Source organism: Lactuca virosa, chromosome 4 (assembly GCF_052849685.1).
Source record: "Lactuca virosa cultivar CGN04683 chromosome 4, Lactuca_virosa_CGN04683_v6, whole genome shotgun sequence".
In the NCBI taxonomy this organism is placed as follows: Eukaryota; Viridiplantae; Streptophyta; class Magnoliopsida; order Asterales; family Asteraceae; genus Lactuca; species Lactuca virosa.
In genome coordinates, this window is record NC_136429.1 from 428,765,431 (window position 1) to 428,788,248 (window position 22,818).

A 22,818-nucleotide genomic window follows, 5' to 3' on the forward strand; every position below is an offset into this window, starting at 1 on the left:
AGCAGTCAGGGTGTGGGAGTGTCTGTCCCGTATAGATCTATACACAAGATGCCCGCTCTCCCTCCAGAAGATTCTGGTTACAATATGATACAACACTGTATTGTTGTATCCTTAAATAGTATGTCACATTAATTTATCGTATAACAGTGTTTGTATAGTAAGTTATAGTGTAGTAATGTTCTTTCTGTACTAGTGCATAGTATATCCTCTTGTATAGTGTGTAGTGTGTATTGTTTCTCATAATAGTGTGTTCTGACTCATGTATGAACTGACTCTTTGTATGCTTCATTGTACTAGAAGTAATGAGTAGTGTCTTCCTAAACTATACCTATTATAGTTTACTAATGTTTTACTTGAACCGTTATTGAAAAGACTCTTTTATCTACTAAGTTATGCTTGTACTTTAAAAACGGAGTTTTGTAAAACTATAAAGTAACATAACTTTAAAAGAGTTTTTGAAATGTTTTGATCACTTATAAAAGACATAAGTAATCTTTTGAAAGATATTTATAGCAAACATTTACATAATTATCATTGTGTTCAACTTGTATTCCCCCCCCCCCCGCTTAAAAACATTGAAAATAGTTAAAAGATTCATTACGGGGTATGAACTCACCTGATGTGGGTGATGTAACTAATACGCATGTAAGGATGAGAAGTTCCACGAATGAAGTCCCGAGACACAACAAGTCCTAAATGACATATAATGACATATATTGACATGAATATAGTGTTTATAAACAACTATATGAAAGGAAACACCTTCCGGGCTAGGAAACACTTTGACCAAGTGTTGGAATCACATGTGATTCATCAAAGGAAAGTGAAATGGCACTACCATGGGTTTACTGCCATGGGTTTATGGCCAAGGGAGTTTACGGCCGTAAACTCATGGTCAAACATGCATAAGAGGGTGTTTGAAGGCTAGGGAAGCTTGAGGGACTTTTGCTCTACACAATGATGAGAACGACCAACTCAATGGAGAGTGTTGAGGTGTTTACGGCCAAGGGAGTTTACTCCTGGCCGTAAACTCTCTAAATGGTCACATTTAGGGTCTTAAAGGTAAGGAGTCTCAAGGGTTCAAGTGTTCTAAGGTTTAGCAAGAGCCTAGATGTGTTTAAGGTCCAAGACTTGACCATAATTGGAGTTTACGGCCAAGGGAGTTTACTCTTGGGCCGTAAACTCTCTAAATGATGAGTTTGGTGATGATTCAAGGTCTTACAAAGCACAATGGAGTGTTCTAGCCTCAAATCCAAGCCTTAGGAAGAGTTTATGGCCAAAATGGCATACTTATAGGGGTTTACGGCCATGGGAGATTGCTTGGCCGTAAACTCCTTTTGGTCTTGCATTCTTGATGATTTCAAGGTTCTAAGCATGAACCTTAACTAGATATCAATTATAAGGAAGAGTACTTACGATATAGAGGCTTGAATGGTCGATTTTGGCCAAGAACACTAGTGTGTGTTCTTGGTGAAACTTGAATCTTTGAAGATCTAGTTAAAATGGATGTTTTCATGAATGAAATCAAAGAGTGTAACTAGGAGATGAAGTGTAACAACAAATCAAGGAAGAACACTTACCACTTTTGAAGATCTAGGATGAAAATCGGGATGATAGTTGAGAGAGAATTGGAGTGTTCTTGAGGTTGGAATGCAAGAAATGGCTAGAAATGACCAAGGGCCATATATATGGACTTGATTTTACGGCCACATGAGTTTACGGCCGTAAAATCATTGGCATTGTGGCCGTGAACTCCTTATGATGAGGTTAAGGCCTAAATGTTGCACAGTGTCTCTAGCAGGTATATTCTAACACTCATTCCTTAAGTGTACTAGGCTTAAAAATCCTTAGAATGACCTTTAACCAGGCTAGAACTCATTACCAATGAGTCTGACACTCAGTTGAGTTGACTGACTGAGCTTTCAAAAGCAAATTTTTTTTCGGGTTGTCACATAATATGTCCATGAGAGCATACAAAAAGCGAATAAGAGACGATGCTGGTCTTGGTTTAGTACAACCCGCAATTCTTGCTGCTGTAACATTTGAGTTGAAAGGACACATTCTTACTGCACTTAAGGATGTACCATTTTCTGGGAAGGATCATGAGGATGCTTATAAGCATTTAGATGAGGTCAATGACATTTTAGATTATTTCAATGTCTCAAATGTTCCTAGAGAGATAGTTTTGTTAAGGATGCTTCCCGTTACTTTTAAGGGAGCTGCAAAAGATTGGTTGAAAGCACTTCCACCTGGTGCAATTACTACTTGGGAACAGATGCGTGAGCAATTTCTAGAACAATTTTTCCCACCATCAAAGATATCTAAACTCAAGAAGGCAATAGCCAACTTTGCGCAACAACCAGGTGAGTCGCTTTATGAGGCATGGGAGCGCTATAAAGGATTACTAAGAAACTGCCTTCAAAACGACCTTAACATACAACAATAGGTGTCTATTTTTTATGACGGGGTGAATGTCATGACAAGGCAACTCCTTGATTCTCAAGGACCACTTACGAAGAAAAATCCGGCTGAAGTAAAGTAGTTGATTGAAGTTTTTTCAAAGCATTCTCGTGAGTACCATAATCCAAGACATGATGGAGTTAAAGGAACCGGGGGAGGAAATTCTGAAGACATGGTTGCTGTACTAGCTATGCTTGATACCATGGACAGAAGAATGAACAAGATGGACCAATCAATTCATGCTATTAGAGTTGGCTGTGAGAGGTGCAATGCTCCACACATAACAAGAGATTGCCACTTGGATGAAAATGGAAATAAAAAGGTGCAAGTTTGCTACTCAAGTGGGGATAAGTATGATGAAAATTGGAGAAACCCAAAGAAGGAGTGGTTACCATATGACGAATATAAGAAGCTGAAAGAAGAAAAATATAGGCAGACTGATCGAGGCTTCTACCAAAAAGAACAACCACCTCCTGAAAAGAAGGTTGATCTTGAGTCCATGTTACATAGATTCATGGAGGCTTTCGAGAAAAGACACGATGAGACAGATGCAGTGATAAGGTAACATCAAAATATCATGAAGGAACAGCAAGCCTTGTTAAGAAATCACCAAGAATCGATCCAAAATATTAAAGTCCAACTAGGTCAACTAACTACTTTTGTACAAGAAAAGTTATCTCCAAAAATCCCTGAGAAAAAGCCTCAATCACAAGTAATGGTAATAGAAACTGAAGAGGATACCGTCTCTGAGCTCCTTGAAGCACCAGGAGTCGATCCATCTCAGACCGGACCAAGCTCGAAGAAGTCACGATTAGAAGAAAAAAATGTTGCTGAAACACCGAACCCACGACGTGGGAATTCAAAGCCCACGACGTGGGAATTCAAAGCCCACGACGTGGACAGGGTCTGATCATAAATTTTTTGGTGATGTTCCTGCGTATCGTCCTTCTTTACCGTTTCCGTCAGGAGCTCATATTCATCCACTGGAACAGGAACACTTGAAATTTATGAAGCAAGTGAAGGGTATTCCAATAAATACCCCTTTCATTGAATCGTTGTCTAAAGTCCCTGACTATGCCAAGTTCTTACAAGACTTAATTGATACTCGCCAACAGCTAGAGAAGAATTCGAAGGTAATTCTTAGTGAGCAGAGTTCTAAAGTGATTATGGGAGAGTTACCAAAGAAGATGGGAGATCCTGGATGCCTCACTCTTCCATGTGAGTTTGGGAATAATTTGAAGACTTATGCTTTAGCTGGTTCTGGAGCTAGCATAAATCTAATGCCTTTTTTGTTTTACCAAAAGCTAAATCTTCCGGATTTGAAGGCTACAAGAATGACAATTCACATGGCTAACCGTTCAGTGATGTATCCTAGAGGAATTGTAGAAGATATTTTGGTAAAAATTAGGAAATTCGTTTTCCCAATTGACTTTGTCGTAATGGACATGAAAGAAGACAACAATGTCCCAATCATTCTTGGTCGCCCTCTACTTAATACTGCTCGAGCCCTGGTTGACATTCGCGAATCCAAGCTTACTTTGAGAGTTGGAAATGACGAAGCAACTTTTGGAATAGAAGATGGTTTTCAAGGGAATGATGTTCAAGGTGAATTTTTCAATATCGATGAAGAAAATGAACTTGAAGAATTGGAAAAATTAATGTTGGAAGAGATTCAACAAGGCAAACGCACCAAGCCTCGAGCGTCAATTCCGACTGTTTTTGAAGTAATCGCTTATAGGACTCCAACCTCTTGGGTGAGTAAAGACAGTGAAGACTTGGTATCAAGTGATGAGGACGAAATTAATTCCAATGAAAAGAGACTAACTGTGGATAAGAAGATGGTGCCCGTGGAGCTAAAAAATGAAGAAAAAGCAGAACCTCATCTTGTGAAAAATAAGGGAACTAAGAGAAAGCTTGAAGAAAATGATGCAAGGGTTAAAAAGGAAAATTCTATAAAGGAATATATTAGGCGAGTTCAAGCGTACAAAAGAATGTGGAAGGAGCAAAAGATACAAATGGTGGGGGGACACCCCGACTAGTTCAACGTGAGGTGGCACGGAGTCCGGCTCATGACTCCCACAAAAAGAAGCGCTTCTCGGGAGGCAACCCGAGCTTGGTTTGCAGTTTCTTTTCGTTTTTGCATTTAGTCTAGTTTTTGCATTTTTAGTTGATTTTTAGGATAATTAATCATCTAATTGTCTTAATTATTTTAGAAATTGGTGAAAATCAAGTGTGGGGTCCTTAAAAATTGAGTGGTAAAATAAATTAAAGTTTTTTTAGCAAATGGACATTTTATGTGTAAAACCTCGACAACACGTCGTGGGTCAAAAGCCCACTTCGTGGTGAATTCAGATTAGCCCGATGATTTTTAGCCCAACAGACAAGCCCACGACGTGGATTTGAAAACCACAACGCGGATTTAAAAAAAACACGAGGGGGGGGGGACCAGTATAGGTTATCTTCCTTTTGACCAAACCATTTGTTTACTTTTCACACGTACCGCCGAAGATCAATAGCCCCACATCCGATTTTATGCCATTTTCTTCCAAAATTTCTTGCATTCTTTGTCTCCTAACAACATTTGGTAAGTATTACATCCACTAATTTTATAACTTTCTTCACATTTTATGCATTTGGTGGTTAGGGTTTATTTAGATATGAAAAACCCAAAATTTAGTAGTTTGATTGATAATTTCCCACTGCAGGTGCGATATAAGGCCTTAGATTGACGAAATAAACAAACCCCAAGTGAAATTGTTGGTTGATTTTGACCACATTTGGACCGATCCAGATTCACGTCACGAACCAAATCCACGACGTGAACTTGAAACCCACGACGTGGAAACTGGGCGACCATTTTCCTGTTTTGCTTTACAATTTAATCTCTTGGTTGTTTGGCTTGTTTTGTTTGTTGTTGGTCATTTTAGGAAAATGGGTCCTCAAAGGGCAGTTCCTCAAGCACAAGACCCAATTGATATGGCAAGTATCCACCCGCTATACCGGTTTCCTCAAAACCTTTCCCGTGCTATGTTGAGCAATTATGAAAAATCGGTTGGGGTGGTTGTATAACCGCGAGTTCGCGATTGCTCCAATTGTGGATTGGGCGTGGCTACACGGGGTTGGTATGGTTATGGAGTTGGAGAGATATTGGACGAAAGTATTTGTGGGAGATGGCTTTACATTCACGTGTAATGGGTGGGGGAACCTCTTTTCTATCTAAGAACCCGTTTATCGGGAATTATCGGTAGAGTTCTTTGCTACCGTCAACTTTGAGGATAAGACCACCGATCCCACTTATAACTGGGCACTTGCTTTTAGATTGGGAGGCATGTACCATGAGTGCAACCTTCGGGAATTCGCGTGTCGCATGGTCCTTTATACTGAGGAGGAAACACACTCACCATTTTTTTTGTTCTCTTTTTACAAGAGTGTGTTCGAGATTTCACCTCCGGGATTATAGATGTCGAGTTTTGGAGAACTATTTCGAATCATGAGTATAATTCTACTAGTGCAAGTGAGGGACAAATTCGGAATCCCGTGTATCATTTTTTGCATTGCCTCATTACTTTCTCGATCAATCACAAAAATCATGGAGATAAAGTGCCCATTCAAATTTGTTTCATTTGTGGAGCATAATCACCCCCGATATTTTTTGTGACATTTCGTACATGCTTGCGCGGTTTATCGGAAGGAAGGAGGTTAACTCTAGACCCGGTAGTCCCATCACGGGTGGACACTTAGTCACCAGACTTGCCCGGTCTTATGGTATTTTGACTCCTAATTTTATTAGGAACATCACGCGCTTTCCGGATAATGATTTAACTATCCAAGTTTTGGGTGTCATGCGGGTTGTGGTGAATGTTGGTGGAGCTTATGTGATACCCTCGGAGGATGATGAACAACCAATAGGGCAACAAGGAGAACAACCTTGATCTAGGCGGAGGAATGTGAGAGCCCGAGGAGAGAGGGGACAACCACAACAACCACCTCAACAATTTGAGGGTGGTATACCGACCGATCCATTTCAAAGCTGGGTTGGTTTATATTTGGACAATCTTCATGGAGGTGTCAACTACAACACCCAAGTGCTCGATGCTTTATCTATACATTTGAATATGGAGCGACCTCCCACGATACCACCTCATTGCCCGTATATTCCAACGTGGGAAGGGTTATGGACGAGACAAGGAGACGGGACAAGACCTAGTGGAGCTCAAGGCGATGAAGATGATTATTAGTTTTTTATTTTTTTATTTGGTTTTTGAAGTTGTTTGTTTTTCCTTTTATGTTTAAAACTTGTAACCGAATGATGGATGATTATTTCCTTTTCTTCTCTATAATTTGTTTTGTTGCAGATTTCATGAGTTTTCGTGAGCAAGAAGTTAAGAGTTAGAGATAGAAGTTTTCGAGAAAAGCCGTGTTGTTTAGAGTTATGAGTCGAGACCCACAATCCTATATAAGTGTGGGATTAATCAAGAGAGAAGCGAGTTAGATAAGAGTCACGTAATATAGAGTTAAGAAGAGTCTTAATCTATTAAGACACAAGTTTGCATTACACTCACTTAAAGAAGAATTGGCAGAGCTGTTTTCTGTGACGCCCAGTTTCCACGACGTGGACATCACATACACGTCGTGGATTGAGTTTAAATCACGATTTCAGAATACATCATTATTCGAAGCCACGTCGTGTATTCATACACCACGACGTGGAATTCACAGCTTTTCTACACTACCTTTGTTGAAGATTCAAGTCTCGAGTTCATGTTTTGTCGGCACCTTTACGTAGCTCACTCGTTCAAGATCCAAGTTCCATGTTTGAAGAAGTCCAAGTTCAAGATGTTCAAGTTATCCACACTATTCATTAATCGATCTCACCGCTACTACCCCAGGGGAGTCTGTTCATTTTTCCCTTTTATTGCTTTTAAATTATTTTATGCATACAATGAGGGCATTGTATAGTGTGGGGTAGGGGGTCGAAAAAGTAAATTACTAGAAAAATTGAAAATTTTGGAAAATTTAGCAATATATTTGAAATAATAATCTTAAAAAAAATGAATCTAGTATTAGTTTAAACTTAAGTTGCTAGTGTTGCGTGGGATGATCCGATAAGAGCTCAAATGTTTAATTGAGCCAACATATGTTATAGTATATTTGTGGCTTCCCATTCCTAGTGAAAAGTCATGAGTTATGAAAAGGTAATCTGGTAGTTTATATGGAGTAATAAGTTTTGCAGCCTGTACCTGAAATCTATCCAGGAGAGCTTATGTAGTCATTGCACTTAGACTAATACCTCTAGCCAATAAAGGTTGAAGTTAAGCTCCCTTGCTTAAGCATGTAGGTTTTGAGAGAAAAAAAGTGAGTTATATAAAAAAAAAGAGAGAGAAATTATCAAAAGTTGAAGAATTTTGGAATAATAAAGTATGAAGATCAAGAGATCAAAATTCCAAAGAATCAAAAGTTGAAGATACCAAAAATCAAACAAAAAGGTGGTGAATTCAAAGAAATCAAAGATTAATTATTCAAAGAAATGAAGAATTCCAAGAAAAACGCATTTTGATTAATATTTTAGTTATTTGCATAGATAAATGGTACTTATAAGATTAAAGTTGTATTTTGCAGCTAAAAGGAGCATTCTTGAAGAACAAGGACTAAAAGCGACAAAAGATTGAACTTTGGAGGCTTGGAGAATCAAAGAAAAAGAAGACCACATAAATAGCTGAAGCCACATCATGGACTTCTCTTACACGATGTGGAATGGAAAATTCTGGAAGATGAGTACACGGAAAGTCGAAATCCTTGCCCGATAAGGATTCATCCCAGGCCACGACGTGGAGTCCTAATCCACGACGTGGAGTCCTAATCCACGACGTGGACTTCAATTCACGTTAAGTATATATATCTTGGACACTTACGGGTTTAAGAGGTTGGCTGGAGATTAGAAGTTCCAGAAGACGAATTTCAGAGAAAACTAAGAGGGAAATCAAGCATTGGTATTGGAAGAAGAATAGGAAGATCATTACTTTACTTTTAATTTGGTACAATTCATTATGTCTTTATTAGTTAAAATTGTGTATTATATTTTAGTTATGAGTAGCTAAATCTAGCTGCTTCTGTTAGCTAGATGAAGCTGGAACTCATGGTTTGGTTATATTAATATAGACTTTTCTAGTTGGTTAATGGCTTGTGTTTGATTGTTATACCTATCATGCTTAATTCAATATTAGATTGCTTTAAATTCATGTTCTGTGTAGTTTAGTGACCATTAATCTTCATGAATTTGATTAACTAGTAATTTAGTGAACATTAGATTATTAGAGCTAAGATCGAACCAATCTTAGATAAGTAATTAAAGTATTGAATTTGGCTGTGCTAGAGAACTCATATTATGACCATAATTGTGTTTGTTAATGCAATCTTACATAGTTCCAATCATATCTAATAATTGATTATGTGTTAAATTATGTATGACCATGCATAACTCTACATGAATTAATTAAATATTAGTAAATTTGGACTTGAATTGCTAGTAATAAAATAATTGGTAACCAACGGGAATTGTCATAATTAATAGCTAAACCATTGAGGGAAAGTGCATTCGAACTAACAGAAGTGTTTTTGATAATTGATTGAATAGTTATTGAGAATTTAAGTTTGTCTAAACTTGCAAAATTAGATAAAAACCCTTTTACTTTTGTTAGAAGTTTAGGTTAACTTAATAGTAAGTAGATTAAATAATTAATTTCGTCCCCTGTGTTCGATACCCGACTTTTGTGCTATATTATTTACGAAGGGTACACTGCCCTGGGTCGAATAGCTAGTAGGAGAGTAGGTAAAATTAGGTGTAGCTATTTGCAAGCATCAGTGAGACCTTCAGTAATACCATATTGCCGACCTGAAACTTCAACTCGGATCGGCGCCGGTCGGCATAGCTCTTCTGCCGACTCTGAGCGGTCTGCAGTCTCTGCCTGATCTACTGAATCAACTCTGTGTTCTAAAGGACCACTTCGGTCCGCCCCATAACCCTATGACCAACCTCACCCCAACAAACCGGGGTACGTCATCTCCGCCCATACAAGAGCTCGAAAGGCGGAGCACCAATGCTGGAGTGATAAGTGTTGTTGTAGGAGAACTCCGCAAGAGGTAGGTAGGAGTCCCAACTCCCACTAAAATCGATAACACATCACAGTAACATATCCTCAAGGGTCTGTATCGTCCGCTCACTCTGGCCATCGGTCTACGGATGATAAGCAGTGTTGAAGTGCAACCTCGTGCCCAGTTCCTCATGGAACTTCTACCAAAAACAGGAGGTGAACCAAACATCACGGTATGAAACAATGGAGACCGGAACCCCATGGCGAGAAACGATACCACAAACATACACATCAACCAACTTCTCGGCCGAAGAACTCTCCCGAATCGCCAGAAAGTGGGCACTCTTGGTCAATCGATCCACGATGACCCAAATAACATCAAAACCCTTTGCCGTCTTCGGAAACGTAGTGATAGAATCCATCGAGATCTGCTCCCATTTCCACATGGGAACCTCCATAGGCTGCAACTTGCCATGCGGCCTCTGATGCTCAACCTTGACCATCCTGCAGGTCATGCATCTCTCCACATACCATGCTATCTCTCTCTTCATACACGACCACCAATAGCTTAATCTCAGATCCTGGTACATCTTGGTGGCCCCTGGATGAATAGAAAAACGAGACTTATGAGTCTCCTCCAACACAATCTGTCTGACCCCACCAAACATCAGAACCCAGACCTGACCACATCGGGTCAACAATCCACGACTACCCGTGATAAATCTGACAATCTCACCCCTGATCCTCTTTTTCTTCTAATTCTTTTTCCGAACGCCTTCGCCTGAGCCTCCTTGATCAATCCCAAAAGCGGGGAATCCACTGATATCCTCATACACGACACCCCAACTGAAGATCCAGCCGACTTGCGGCTCAAAGCATCCGCCACACATTCACTTTACCCGGATGGTAAAGGATCTCGCAGTTATAATCCTTGACTACGTCCAGCCACCTGCGCTGCCTCATGTTCAGGTTCGGCTGATCCATAATATGCTTCATACTCTTGTGATCCGTGTAGATAGTACATCGGACCCCATAAAGATAGTGTCTTCAAATCTTGAGGGAAAAAACCACCGCCCCCAACTCCGAATCATAAGTGGGATATCACGTCTCGTGCGGCTTCAGCTGCCGCGAAGCATAAGCAATCACATGCCCTCTCTACATGAGGATTGCCCCCAAACCAGTGATGGAAGCATCACAGAATAACACAAAATCCTCAATCCCCTCCAGGAGGGTTAACACCGGGGCCTCACACAACCTATGACGAAGAGTCTCAAATGCCGACTGCTGCTCAGGGCCCCATCGGAAATCTATCCCCTTCCTTGTCAGACGAGTGAGGGGCACCACAATCTTGGAGAAATCTTGAATGAATCTCCGATAGTACCCTGCTAAACCCAAGAAAATCCTGATATCTGAGGGAGATTTCGGAACCTCCCACTGCATCACGACCTCGATCTTGGTCGGGTCAACCAAAATCCCATACAGGTTAACGAGATACCTGAGGAAGTGCACCTCTCGTAACCAAAACTCGCACTTCAAGAACTTGGCATAAAGCCGTTCCAGCCTCAAGACCCCCAGAAGCTAGCAAAGATGCTCCTCATGCTGCTCTCTGGTCTTGTAATACACCAAGATATCATCAATAAACACAATAACGGAACGATCGAGCATCGGCCTGCAAAACCGATTCATCAAATCCATAAACACTACAGGCGCATTGGTGAGCCCAAATGGCATCACCACGAACTCGTAAAGCCTATAACGAGTTTGAAACGCGGTCTTATCCATGTCCTCCTCTCTCTCTCTGACCTGATGATACCCATACCTCAATCTACCCTACAACTGATCAAAGAGGTCGTCAATCCGTGGAAGGGGATAACAGTTCTTCACCATTAACTTGTTCAACTCCCGATAATCAATGCACATCTGGTGTGAACCATCCTTCTTCTTGACGAACAATATCGGCGCACCCCACATAGAACTGATCGGTCTGATGAACTTCTTGTCTAGCAGCTCCTGCAACTGAGATGACAACTCATGCATCTCTGGCGGTGCCAAGCGGTACGACGCCTTGGCAATCGGGGCCGCACCTGGCACAAGGTCAATCCTGAAATTGACCTGCCTCTCAAGAGGCACACCGGGCAACTCCTCCGGGAATACATCAGCAAACTCTGTGAAGGACTAATCCTGCTACTTGGCAATAGATCTTCTAATCCATACCGCTGAAATAGATCCACCAAAGGAACCGGAACAAATCGTTGAACCACTGAACCACGCCCAACAAGATATGATCCACCCATAACTCTTGGCATGCAAAATGGCATATGAAGATTCACAATACATAAATTAGGCAAAACAGATAACTAGCCCAAAGATACCACATACCCATACCCATCAAAATTCTAAGGCAGATACAATACCGATCAAGCACAATTTAACCATAATATCATTACAAAACTGGGTCTCAAATTACATACCAGAGATTTCATACGGCTCGAATTTGACCTCCTGAGGAACGATGAGCGTTGGAACCTGGACTCTCTCTGTCCCCAAAGTAGGACAGCGAGACCGGAAATAACCGGCTGGTGACAGTGAAAGCATATTTGATCCTTCTTACCATCCCGTTGCATGACCTCTTTCCCCACACTTGTAACACTTGAACTTATGACAAGAAAATCCATGAGTTCCCCCATACTTGCCACACACCTTATGATTCTCCTGACTTCCAGTACCCAGGTCATCAACCTCAGTCTCCCGCCCTCTGCTGAAAGAGCTCTCTTCCTCTTCCCTAGTTGTGTCCCTACAACCAGATCTCCCCCAACAACCACCCCATTAGCAACCCCTCCCACAGACTGCCAAGATGTAGTTTACTCCTCGAGCCTGGCAATAACCCTGCTAGTGATCCGATCTATGACACCGGGTAATTCTTCTTGCAAAATCTGAAAAATCTCCACGGCAATCACCTCCCGCATCTGATTAACAGACAACACCGACCTATCCTGGCTACTAGCTCCCGATCCTAATCCGGATCCCGCCTCCAGTCATCTCGTCATCACAATATCTGAGCTAGCTCTGAAGCAGCGAACTCAGGACTGAACAAAGCCCTCTCAGTGAACATCTTGGTATTCTCCGTCACCGACTCGGCCGTCTGCCTCAGATCCAGGTACTCCTAGGACAGTCTCTCCCTCTCCACTAGGGGAACATATCTCGTACGGAACATCTTTGAGAAGCGCTTCGAAGTCACCACAACCCTCTGCTCAGGAGTGTAAGAACTAGTCACCAATATCCACCAATTCTTCGCCTCTAACCTGAGAAGGTTCAGGGCGCACTTGACCTTCTGCTCAACAAGGCAAGAGCATGTGAAGAAACAACCCTCCACATCAGACAATCATCTCATCGCTACAATTGATTCCTTGACCCCATCAAATTCCAGGGGCTTCGTATTGTCGAAGTCACAGTACTAGAAAGATCTCTCCCCTCGAATCCCTGCCATAGAAACCGCCGTAGTGGCTGCAGCAACAACAACATCCGAAAGAGCAGCGTGCCGACCATCAAAAAGCTCAATCATGGCGGTCTTGATAGACCCAAACATCTTCGGTATAGACCTCCAAACAGCAGCAACCACCCCAGTGGCGATGATCTCCCGAATCTGATCATCAGTCAACCCTAGCCTATTCTGGCCACTCGCTCTAGACCTGGAACCAGATCCTCTCATAAACACCATGCTGAAAATAAACCATAATATATCAGATTTCCACATTACACATTGCTACAATCACGAGACTAGACTCGATTCCTTGGAATTTTTGACTTCCTTGCTACGCGTACGGGTCCCGTGCTATCAGTAGTACGGGCCCATACTACCTTCCACACCTACCCATATTTGTCTCAAGGATCATCACAACCGCCCAACACAAATACCACAATTAGGATATGCATACATCCTATCCTCACTCTCTCGTGAGTAGCTAAACACTTTGCATATGGCCGACTACTCACGCATATACTCATCCATGAAACTTCCACCAACCCTGCAACACTCGTGTATGCTAATCTTACATATAACTGGATCCTGTAGATAGTTGAATGCTTGATTTTACCCTAAGCCTACAGCCAAACAAGGAACAAGAAATAAGACAAAACCAAACATTCTCAGACTATAAAGTCTTAGTTATGTATGACTATGATGCATACACTAAGCAAGTACAATAATGATGTCAATTTCATACAATAGGCACTCCTAGGCTATCAGGCATCATCCATCATGCAATGCTTGAAGATCCTTAGCCTATCACTAGCATGATGTTCTATCATAAACATCATGTTAACAAAATCAAGAACTCAACACATATAACAAGTATGGGTATTTAGGGAACCACTCTTCTGTTCAGGCTCTGACTGATTATACACATTGCATATTCCTGTAAAAACCAAAGTTAGATCAAGGTCCACGTTCCCGATCCCAAGCCAACAATAAAACAAGAACATGACAAGAGACTGATCCCATTTCCTTAATCCAACCCTTTTATTATAAATTATTTATCAAAAACCTTTTGCAAAAGCTCTCGGATCCTAGTTTGAGACTGGATTCACACAAGTGTTCCTCTAATTCGCTCAAACCAGGGCTCTGATACCAACTTGTAACGTCCCATTTTCACAACCAAAATTTTCATTTTATTTAAGTAAATCTTCCTAATTATAAATCTGTTATGGAGAAAACCGTTTATTCCAAATACATTTATAAACATCAGAGTAATATTAAAGCGCGAAATCTTCATTGTTGTTGATGAATGTGTACAGTCACGCCTTCGTCTTCCCATGATGACCGATGATACCTGAAACAATAAACAACTAGGCAAGCACAAAGCTTAGTGAGTTTCCCCCAAAATACCCCATACGATAAACATACAAGCATGCATAATGGCCGCTCTTCGGGCCTTCGGCCTGAGTGGACCGCCTCGCAGGCCTTCAGTCTATTTGGGCCGGAATACCATGGTTTGTTGGCCTACCACCTCAACCCAACCGCTCCTCCTGAGCCTCCGTGCCTTCGGCTTACAGCCGACCCACACCACGTATCTTGGTTTACAACACAAAGCAGGACCGCCTCAACCCACCACTACCATATGTCGACATATAAACAATCAAGGATCAAGTAGGCACATAATACATGCAGACATCAACCATACAACTCACTACCGCCTACTAGTCATCTCCAGTATACAGTCCTACTACCAGCTAACTTCCAAAAAATGTGTAACCATAACTAACCAGAGGTGAGATAGCCACCCGAACAGATGATCCTACTTTAGAGCCACAACCAAACAAGGAACACGCAAGAAAGCCTGGATCAAGAGTTCTCAGGCTATCCTATATAACCACAGACAATCCCTAGAGCACTCTACTAGATGGTAACCAACAAGTACATGTAGACATACAGATCTACAGATCACTACAACATAGAAACATCCTAAATACCAGGATAAAGATCTAACAGATCACTACAACATAACAGTAGATACAGATCTAACATGTCACTACAACATAACAACATACCAACTACCAACATACAGATCTAACAGGTCACTACAGCATAGCAACATACTAAATACCAACAATCCAAGGGATGCATAACCGTATATACTCAAAGGTGAGATAGACACCCAAACAAGTGATCCTACTCTAGAGCCACAACCAAACAAAGAACAGACAAGAAAGCCTTATTCAAGAGTCCCCAGTCTATCCTATATGACTATATATAGTCCCTAAGGAATACCCTTACTAACAAATAACAAAAACTAGTGGGCCGACATTGGTACCTTCAACCCATGGTACAATGAGGTGAAACTCACTTGAAATGAAGAAACCCAAGAAAAATTGCGATATGATCCCTTTTTTTGCACTGCTTGCACCCGCGAATCCACTAACACCAAAACCAGATAGAATCTTAATTAATAGCCTAAAATCCTCAAGTTTGACCCAAAGTCAAACTTGGTCAAAAAGTCAACGGTCAACGGAAGTCAACGAAAGTCAAAGTCCAAGGTTGGCTGAGTACGCCCAACGTACTCAACTTACGCCCAACGTACGTGGTTCAGACCTAGTAAGCCCAACGTACTCCTAGGTACGCCCAACGTATGCAAGCAGGTCCCAATCATTCCATTAAGCACTTTATCCCTTAAGACCTTTTGTCCAACAATCAGATCTGGGTCCAAATGATATTCTAATTCATAAAGTTTTCAACTTTATGATGTTGCATGGCTTGAAAGGGTCCAAATCCAAAACCCTAACTTATCATAAGATTCTAAGCTTCATAACTCATGCATGAAAGAAGAAACAATACCAATATTGCATTTTTATGGTTCCTAATAGCTCCATAATGGATAAAGTTTCCAACTTTATCCATTAGAATGGTCCTAACAAACAAGATCTAGTCTTTAAGTCTCAAAGGGACTGAAAGTGCATTTTATTCAACTTAATCCATTAAGTCCAAGTCTCCAACCTTCAGATCTGAATCAAAATGATGTTTAGATGGATAAAGTTTACAAATTTATCCATAACAAGGTCACAAACTTTCAAGATCTAAACTTTATGCACTTAAAGTGACCAAAAGCTCATAACACCCAAAACTAGCTAGATCTAACAATTTCATCATTAAGATTTAAACTTTATACCTCCAGAAGAAAGATCAAGGTGAACAAGGTCTGGATCTATAAGCTCAAATGCAACAAACGCTTCTTCAATGAGTTACTTCTCCAAGGTGCACCAAGAATACTCCAAAGCATTTAAAAACACCTTCTTTTTGCTCACAAGGCTCAAACTAGGGTTAGGGTTTCAAGAGAGGGTGTTGGAGAGGTGAAGGCAGAGAATGGAGTGGGTTTGGGGAAGTTAAGGAACTTAAATAGGGATCAAACCACAAAAATAGGGTTTGGGCATTGATTGTGTACGCCCAATGTACTCCTAGTACACCCAGCGTACTCCTTGTACGCCCAACATACACAGCTAACCCAAAAATCGCCATAACTTCAAACAGTTGTATATTCTTCATTCCAAATCCATTTTTAACGTTCTTTATATCCACATAAGGGTGTTGAAGAGCTCTACAATATTATCTAAATATCTTGGGATAAAAACTTCTTGAACAAAAATACATATTTCATGCAAGAACCCGACCTATGACTTTTCCTTTTTTACTCTTCGGCCCAAAACACAATTCAAAGGTTAAATCTCTTAACTAACATTACCCCCTTCCACAAGGACTAAACTTTTCCTCCTTAAGGCCCAAAGCCTTACACAATCGACTTCCGGTCTATGGCCCATAAATGGCAGGAAACAGGATGTTACAAATGAAGGGACAAAACTCAAGATCTAGCAACCTATCATGATAAAAACCGAGTCTTAGACACTTATAACGGTCGAGAAGAGTGTTAGGATGATAATGAAGACTTGTTTGTTGAATCTTGGTCACTTCTTCTTCCTTCTTCCTTCAAAAGACTTCTAAGAACCCAAAAAAGGATTCAATAATGGAGGAAGGATATTAGGGTTTCTTCATAACTTTAGGAGGCTGATGGAGGATGAGGGTGAGCAAACCCTAGCCTCATCATTCCTTCAAATAGAGCGTAAAGTCCAAAAAAGTACGATTTAGTCATAAGCGGTGGCCACGCCGTGGCCTATACCTGCCACGCCCCGTGGCGGGTCAAACCAACACGCCACTCAAAAATGACTCGCCACATCGTGGCGATCCTTCACCATGTCGTGGCGACTTTTAAAAGTCAAGCTCATGGATGTTATAACGTTATGCTACTTAATCAGTCTAGTAGTTTCCAAAAAACTGAATATACCACTCATGGATGTGGTCACAACCTATCTTTATACGGATCTTGACATAGAGATATACATGAGAGTCCCTGATGGACTTAAGTTTCCTGAATCAAATAGTTCTAGACCATGGAACACGTTCTCGATAAGATTGAGACAAACACTTTATGGATTGAAATAATCCAGACAAATGTGTGGTATAACCGTCTAAGTGAGTACTTGACCAGAATAGGATATTTGAAGAATGAGACATTCCCATGCGTTTTAATAAAGAAATCCACTTCATGATACATGATTATCATGGTCAATGTAGATGATATGAACCTCATATAAACCTCGAAAGAATTGTTCGAAACTGATGAAATCTATAAGGAATTCCAGATGACAGATCTTGGGAAGACATGGTATTGCCTCGCCCTGCAGATCAAGCAACGTAAAGATAGGATTTTACTCCATCGAGAAATTTACACCCAAAAGGTGTTGAGATGCTTTAGTCATCATAAGGCAAAGTCGTTATCTACTCCTATGATCATTCATTCTCTAGACATTAAAAAGGACATAAATAGTCCAAAAGAGGACGATGAATAGATATTGAGCCTTGAGTGCTCATGTCTCGGTGCAACAGGCGTATTATTTTACTTAGTCGAATGTACTAGACCAAATATCTTGTTTGCTGTAAAATGTCTTGCTCGACACAGCATTGTGTTGACACACTGCCGCTGGAATGGTGTTAAAGAAATCTTTCATTATCTTAAAGGTACTACAGATATGGGTTTATACTATCCATATGTGCCATCGAATGGATCTACCCCGATGATACTCGAAATAATGCAACCTTTATCAACTATACGGATGCAGGTTACTTACCAGACCCATATAAGGGATGTTCCCAATTTGGTTATTTCTTTACCATCAGAAACATGGCGATATCCTAGGTCTTGTAACAAACTCTAGTTGCTACTTCGATGAATCACTCCAAACTATTCGCACTCTATGAGGCGACTAGAAAGTGTTTATGGCTTCCAGCTGTAACTCTCCATATTCGAAGTACATTTGATTTACCTTATGATCCTAATGAACCAGTTGCCATATGGAGATAACATTATTGTTATGAATCAAGCAAACCATGGTTACATCAAAGGGGATAACATGAAGCTCATCTTGCCACAATTGTTCTTTACAGATGAACAACAAGCAATTCAAAAAATTGAAGTGAAACATATTGGATTAGAGAAGAATCATGTAGACTTGTTTACCTAAATGACATGTATCATGCACCTAATTGTGTGTTAGGAAAGATTGCATCCTGATGTATGCTTAGCATCCTAATGAGTGCATGAGAGGGGGAACATCCCAATAAATGCTTGTGTACTCTTTTTATCTTTAGTTCAAGGGTTTCGTCCCATTGGATTTATCTTGACAAAGTTGTTTTTAATGAGACACAAACTGTATCCCATTCTTATTAAGGATTTATGAAATAAGAGGAAATATCCATTTGAATACTTCTTTAACCATTGTGTACTCTTTTGTCCTCCGTTTAGAGATTTTTTTCCCCAAATAGGTTTCCTTTTAACAAGGTCTTAATGATGCACTTCATGTATGATTATTTTCTTCGCTCAAGACATCCAGATCGTACTCTTTTATCCTTCAACAAAAGTTTGTCCTAAAGGGTTTTTTCCAACAAGGTTTTTAACAAGGTGAATGTTTGATGTATTATTTGAAGATACAAGACGAAGAAGTACAAATATGGTTCAGTGTAAATCTACACACCTAAGGGGGAATGTTGTAACTCGTAGTATACTGATGATTGCTTATATTTAATTAAATCTTTCATAAGTAGGAGTTATGTACGTAACTCTTACAAACTTTGGTTTACTCAACCTTTGCCTTATATATAATGAGTTCTTATTTACTTGTAAACTCATTAAACACATATACATTCAATAGGAATATTAGAATAAATCATTGATTTGAAACAATAAGTTGAGTCATTTTCTCATACAACAATTATTATATTTTTATATACACTAAAGATTATTATGTAAAATATATTATCTATAAATAGTTATGATTACATATTGAAAATATTAATAAACTTCTATTTATTTGTTTATAATAAAATCCAATTTTACTTTCTCATATTAAAAGATAGAAATATATTAGTGGTTCATGTATTTTATCTTAACTAGTAAACAACGCGCAACTATACCGCTTTTGGAGTAATATGGGAAAATCGGCAAACTTCTTAAAGTATAAATCAAAGCGGCCATTTCTGTAATTTTTTTTATCAATATATATACCATTTCTGTAAATTATAGGGACTATTTATGTAAACATAATTTTAAAGCAGAGATTGCTTATGTAAATATTAAGGCGGTAGCAATCCAAGGACCAAAATTGTCAACCTCCCAAACTTATTGTGGCCAAAACTACAAAAACAAAGCACTCTAAGGACCAAAATCTCCCAAACATATTGTGGCCAAAACCTAAAGTATGTAAAGTTTTGTGGCCAAAACTTAAAGTATGTAAAATTTACTGTTTTACTATTCATAAGCTCCTTTGGATATATATATATATATATATATATATATATATATATATATATATATATATATATATATATATATATATATATATGGAAAAGTTCAATAGAGAACCATTATTAATCAAGGAACCAAGGAACCAATCCAAAGCATCGGAATTTAAAGCGATCAACGGCAAAAGGAAGGGTTGTAAATTTTTATAATGGACGCACATGTACCGGATTATAACAAAACCCACTTCCTTTTTTTCATTTAAAATTTTTTTTAGGCCAAGTTGTTTATCGAAAAAAAAACCGAATATACCGTTGTTCACGATTTTTTGTCCTCTTTCCATAGAGATCCATGATTATATATAAAAAACGAACTTTTTTTTTCGAAAAAAACCCACTTAATTTTCTTAGTTTTTTCAATATTTAAGTTTATTTTTATAAAAAAAAACTAATTATACCAAAAATATTAATTTTTTGTACTCTATTAATAAACATCAACACCGACTCAAAAAAAAAAAAAAAAAAAACCTCGAACAGTACAGATTCACACTGTGAATCTAAACTGTAAATATTTCAATTTTTAACATTCACAATATGAAAAATTCCGAACAGTTCAGATTCACATTGTGAATCTGAATTACTATTATACACACTGTGAATCTGAGAAGGTTCAAAAAAAAAACCTCAATCAGTGTAGATTCACACTGTGAATCTAAACTGTAAATATTTCAAATTTTAACATTCACAATGTGAAAAAGCTCCGATCAGTTCAGATTCACACTGTGAATCTGACTTATTATTATGCACAGTGTGAATCTAAGGAGGTTCATAATGTGAATCTGAATAGGTTTACAATATGAATCTGAACAGGTTCACAATGTGAATCTAAACTGAAATAAAGTTTTTTTTTTAACTTGAATATGAATCTATGTTTAAAAAGTACAAAAAATATGAATTTTGATATATTTATTATTTTTTTTTCTATAAAAAAATAGACTTTAAATTTTTTCATAAAAGAAAATGAAGTGGGTTTTTTTCGAAAAAAAAAAGTTCGTTTTTTATATATTATCATGGATCTCTATGGAAAGAGAACGAAAAATCGTGAACAACGGTATATTCGGTTTTTTTTTCGATAAAAAACATGGCCTAAAAAAAATTTTAAACGAAAAAAAGTGGTGAGTTTTTTTGTAAAGGGTGGATTATTTGGTATAATCCGGTGTCTGTGCGTCCAATGTAAAAGTGTACATCTATTTCCTTGGCCGTTGATCGTTATGATTTCCAACGCTCACGATTGGTTCCTTGGTTCCTTGGTTAATTATGGTTCTCTATTGAACCTCACCCTATATATATATATATATATATATATATATATATATATATATATATATATATATATATATATATATATATATATATATATATATATATATATATACTAGCCGTGTACCCGCGCTAAGCGACGGGTGAAAATAGTTTTTTCAAAAATTAGAGTCTAGAGACGATTAGTTCTTTCCACAAATAGTTTCCGACATCTAACACAATTGTCAATAAGAATTAAAAATGAAAAATCGGGATTCTTTACAAATGTACATGAACACTTGATCGATTGTGCATTATTAATCGTGCAACACTTCTTTATACACCACATCTGATGTAGATACTTCACTGCCATTGAATTGTTCGTCAAAATTCAGTAATACTTTTGTATTGGCACGTGATATCCTTATGGATAATACCACAAAAAGTTGGCAATGCAAAAAAACCGATTTTGGAAGATAAATACCTACATTTGGAATTGTTTCTCCCTGAGCTTTATTGAATGTCATCGCAAAACATAATCGAATTAAAAATTATTTTTTCTTCGGCTTGAATGAGAACATGACATCTTCATACGATGTTTTTGTTTTTTCAATATAAAGTAGCGGATGGCAAATAATTTTCTTTCGGTTATCATCAATTGCTCTAGTTTTAGTATATGATTATTTGTTGAGGGTGTGCAAAAAAAAAGAAAAAAAATCAATACTTTTTTGAAAAACTGATAATTTAAATTTAAAAAAAAAAAACTAATTTTTTCGGATCACTTTTGTCTTTATTATAGGAAAATTAAATAGGCATAACCTATTCACCCAAATGAAGTTATTTTATGTTTAATTAACTAAGTATGTTTTATATATATATATATATATATATATATATATATATATATATATATATATATATATATATATATATATATATATATATATATATATATATATATTCACGGTTGAAACATATGCTTATAAAAAAGAAATAAATTTCAAAGTAATAAACGGCAATATAATCATTTGTGATTATTTAGTATTTAAACTCCAATTCCTAAGATATCCCTACAAAACAAAATTTATTCTCATTAGCTTCTACCAAACATGTATTTTACCAAATATTTTTGTGGTTGTTTTTAAAAAAATTATAAATACCATTACCATTTGTGAGGATCGAATTTTACAACCACTAAGAATAACAATGGACTTTGAACTTAAAACTTTGGAGTACTAAAACTTCGGGTAGTGTAATTAATAAACCATTGTAAAATAACAATGAACATTGATTTATTGTGATCATCCTCAATGCAACACAATATTCTTGAGGAATTGGCAGCCAAAATGCAAAGGAGATATCATATGTAAACCAAGATAACTCCTTATGATCAACAATCAAAATATAACTGCATCAAAGTACAATGCTTTATTAAGATAAAAAAAAAATTAAGAACAAGATATGAAAGGAAGATGCAATCATAAAAATTAAATACACATATACACAATATAATTTGAAAAGACATTGTACTTTGAGATACAAAAACAAAAACATTTCAAAAACTCCTAGTTTCATTTCTTAAATAAAAAACCAAAAATTTTGAATTTCATGTGGTACTTTGAAATAGCA

General features: G+C 38.2%; 1 non-coding gene across 1 annotated transcript; it reads right to left on the minus strand.

Moving 5' to 3' along the window:
* Window positions 1-2,323: 2,323 nt before the first annotated feature.
* LOC145110318 (small nucleolar RNA R71) lies at window positions 2,324-2,430 on the minus strand. The gene has a single exon (XR_013709700.1). It is a non-coding gene; the product is annotated as a small nucleolar RNA R71 (small nucleolar RNA).
* Between the last annotated feature and the right edge of the window lie 20,388 nt (window positions 2,431-22,818).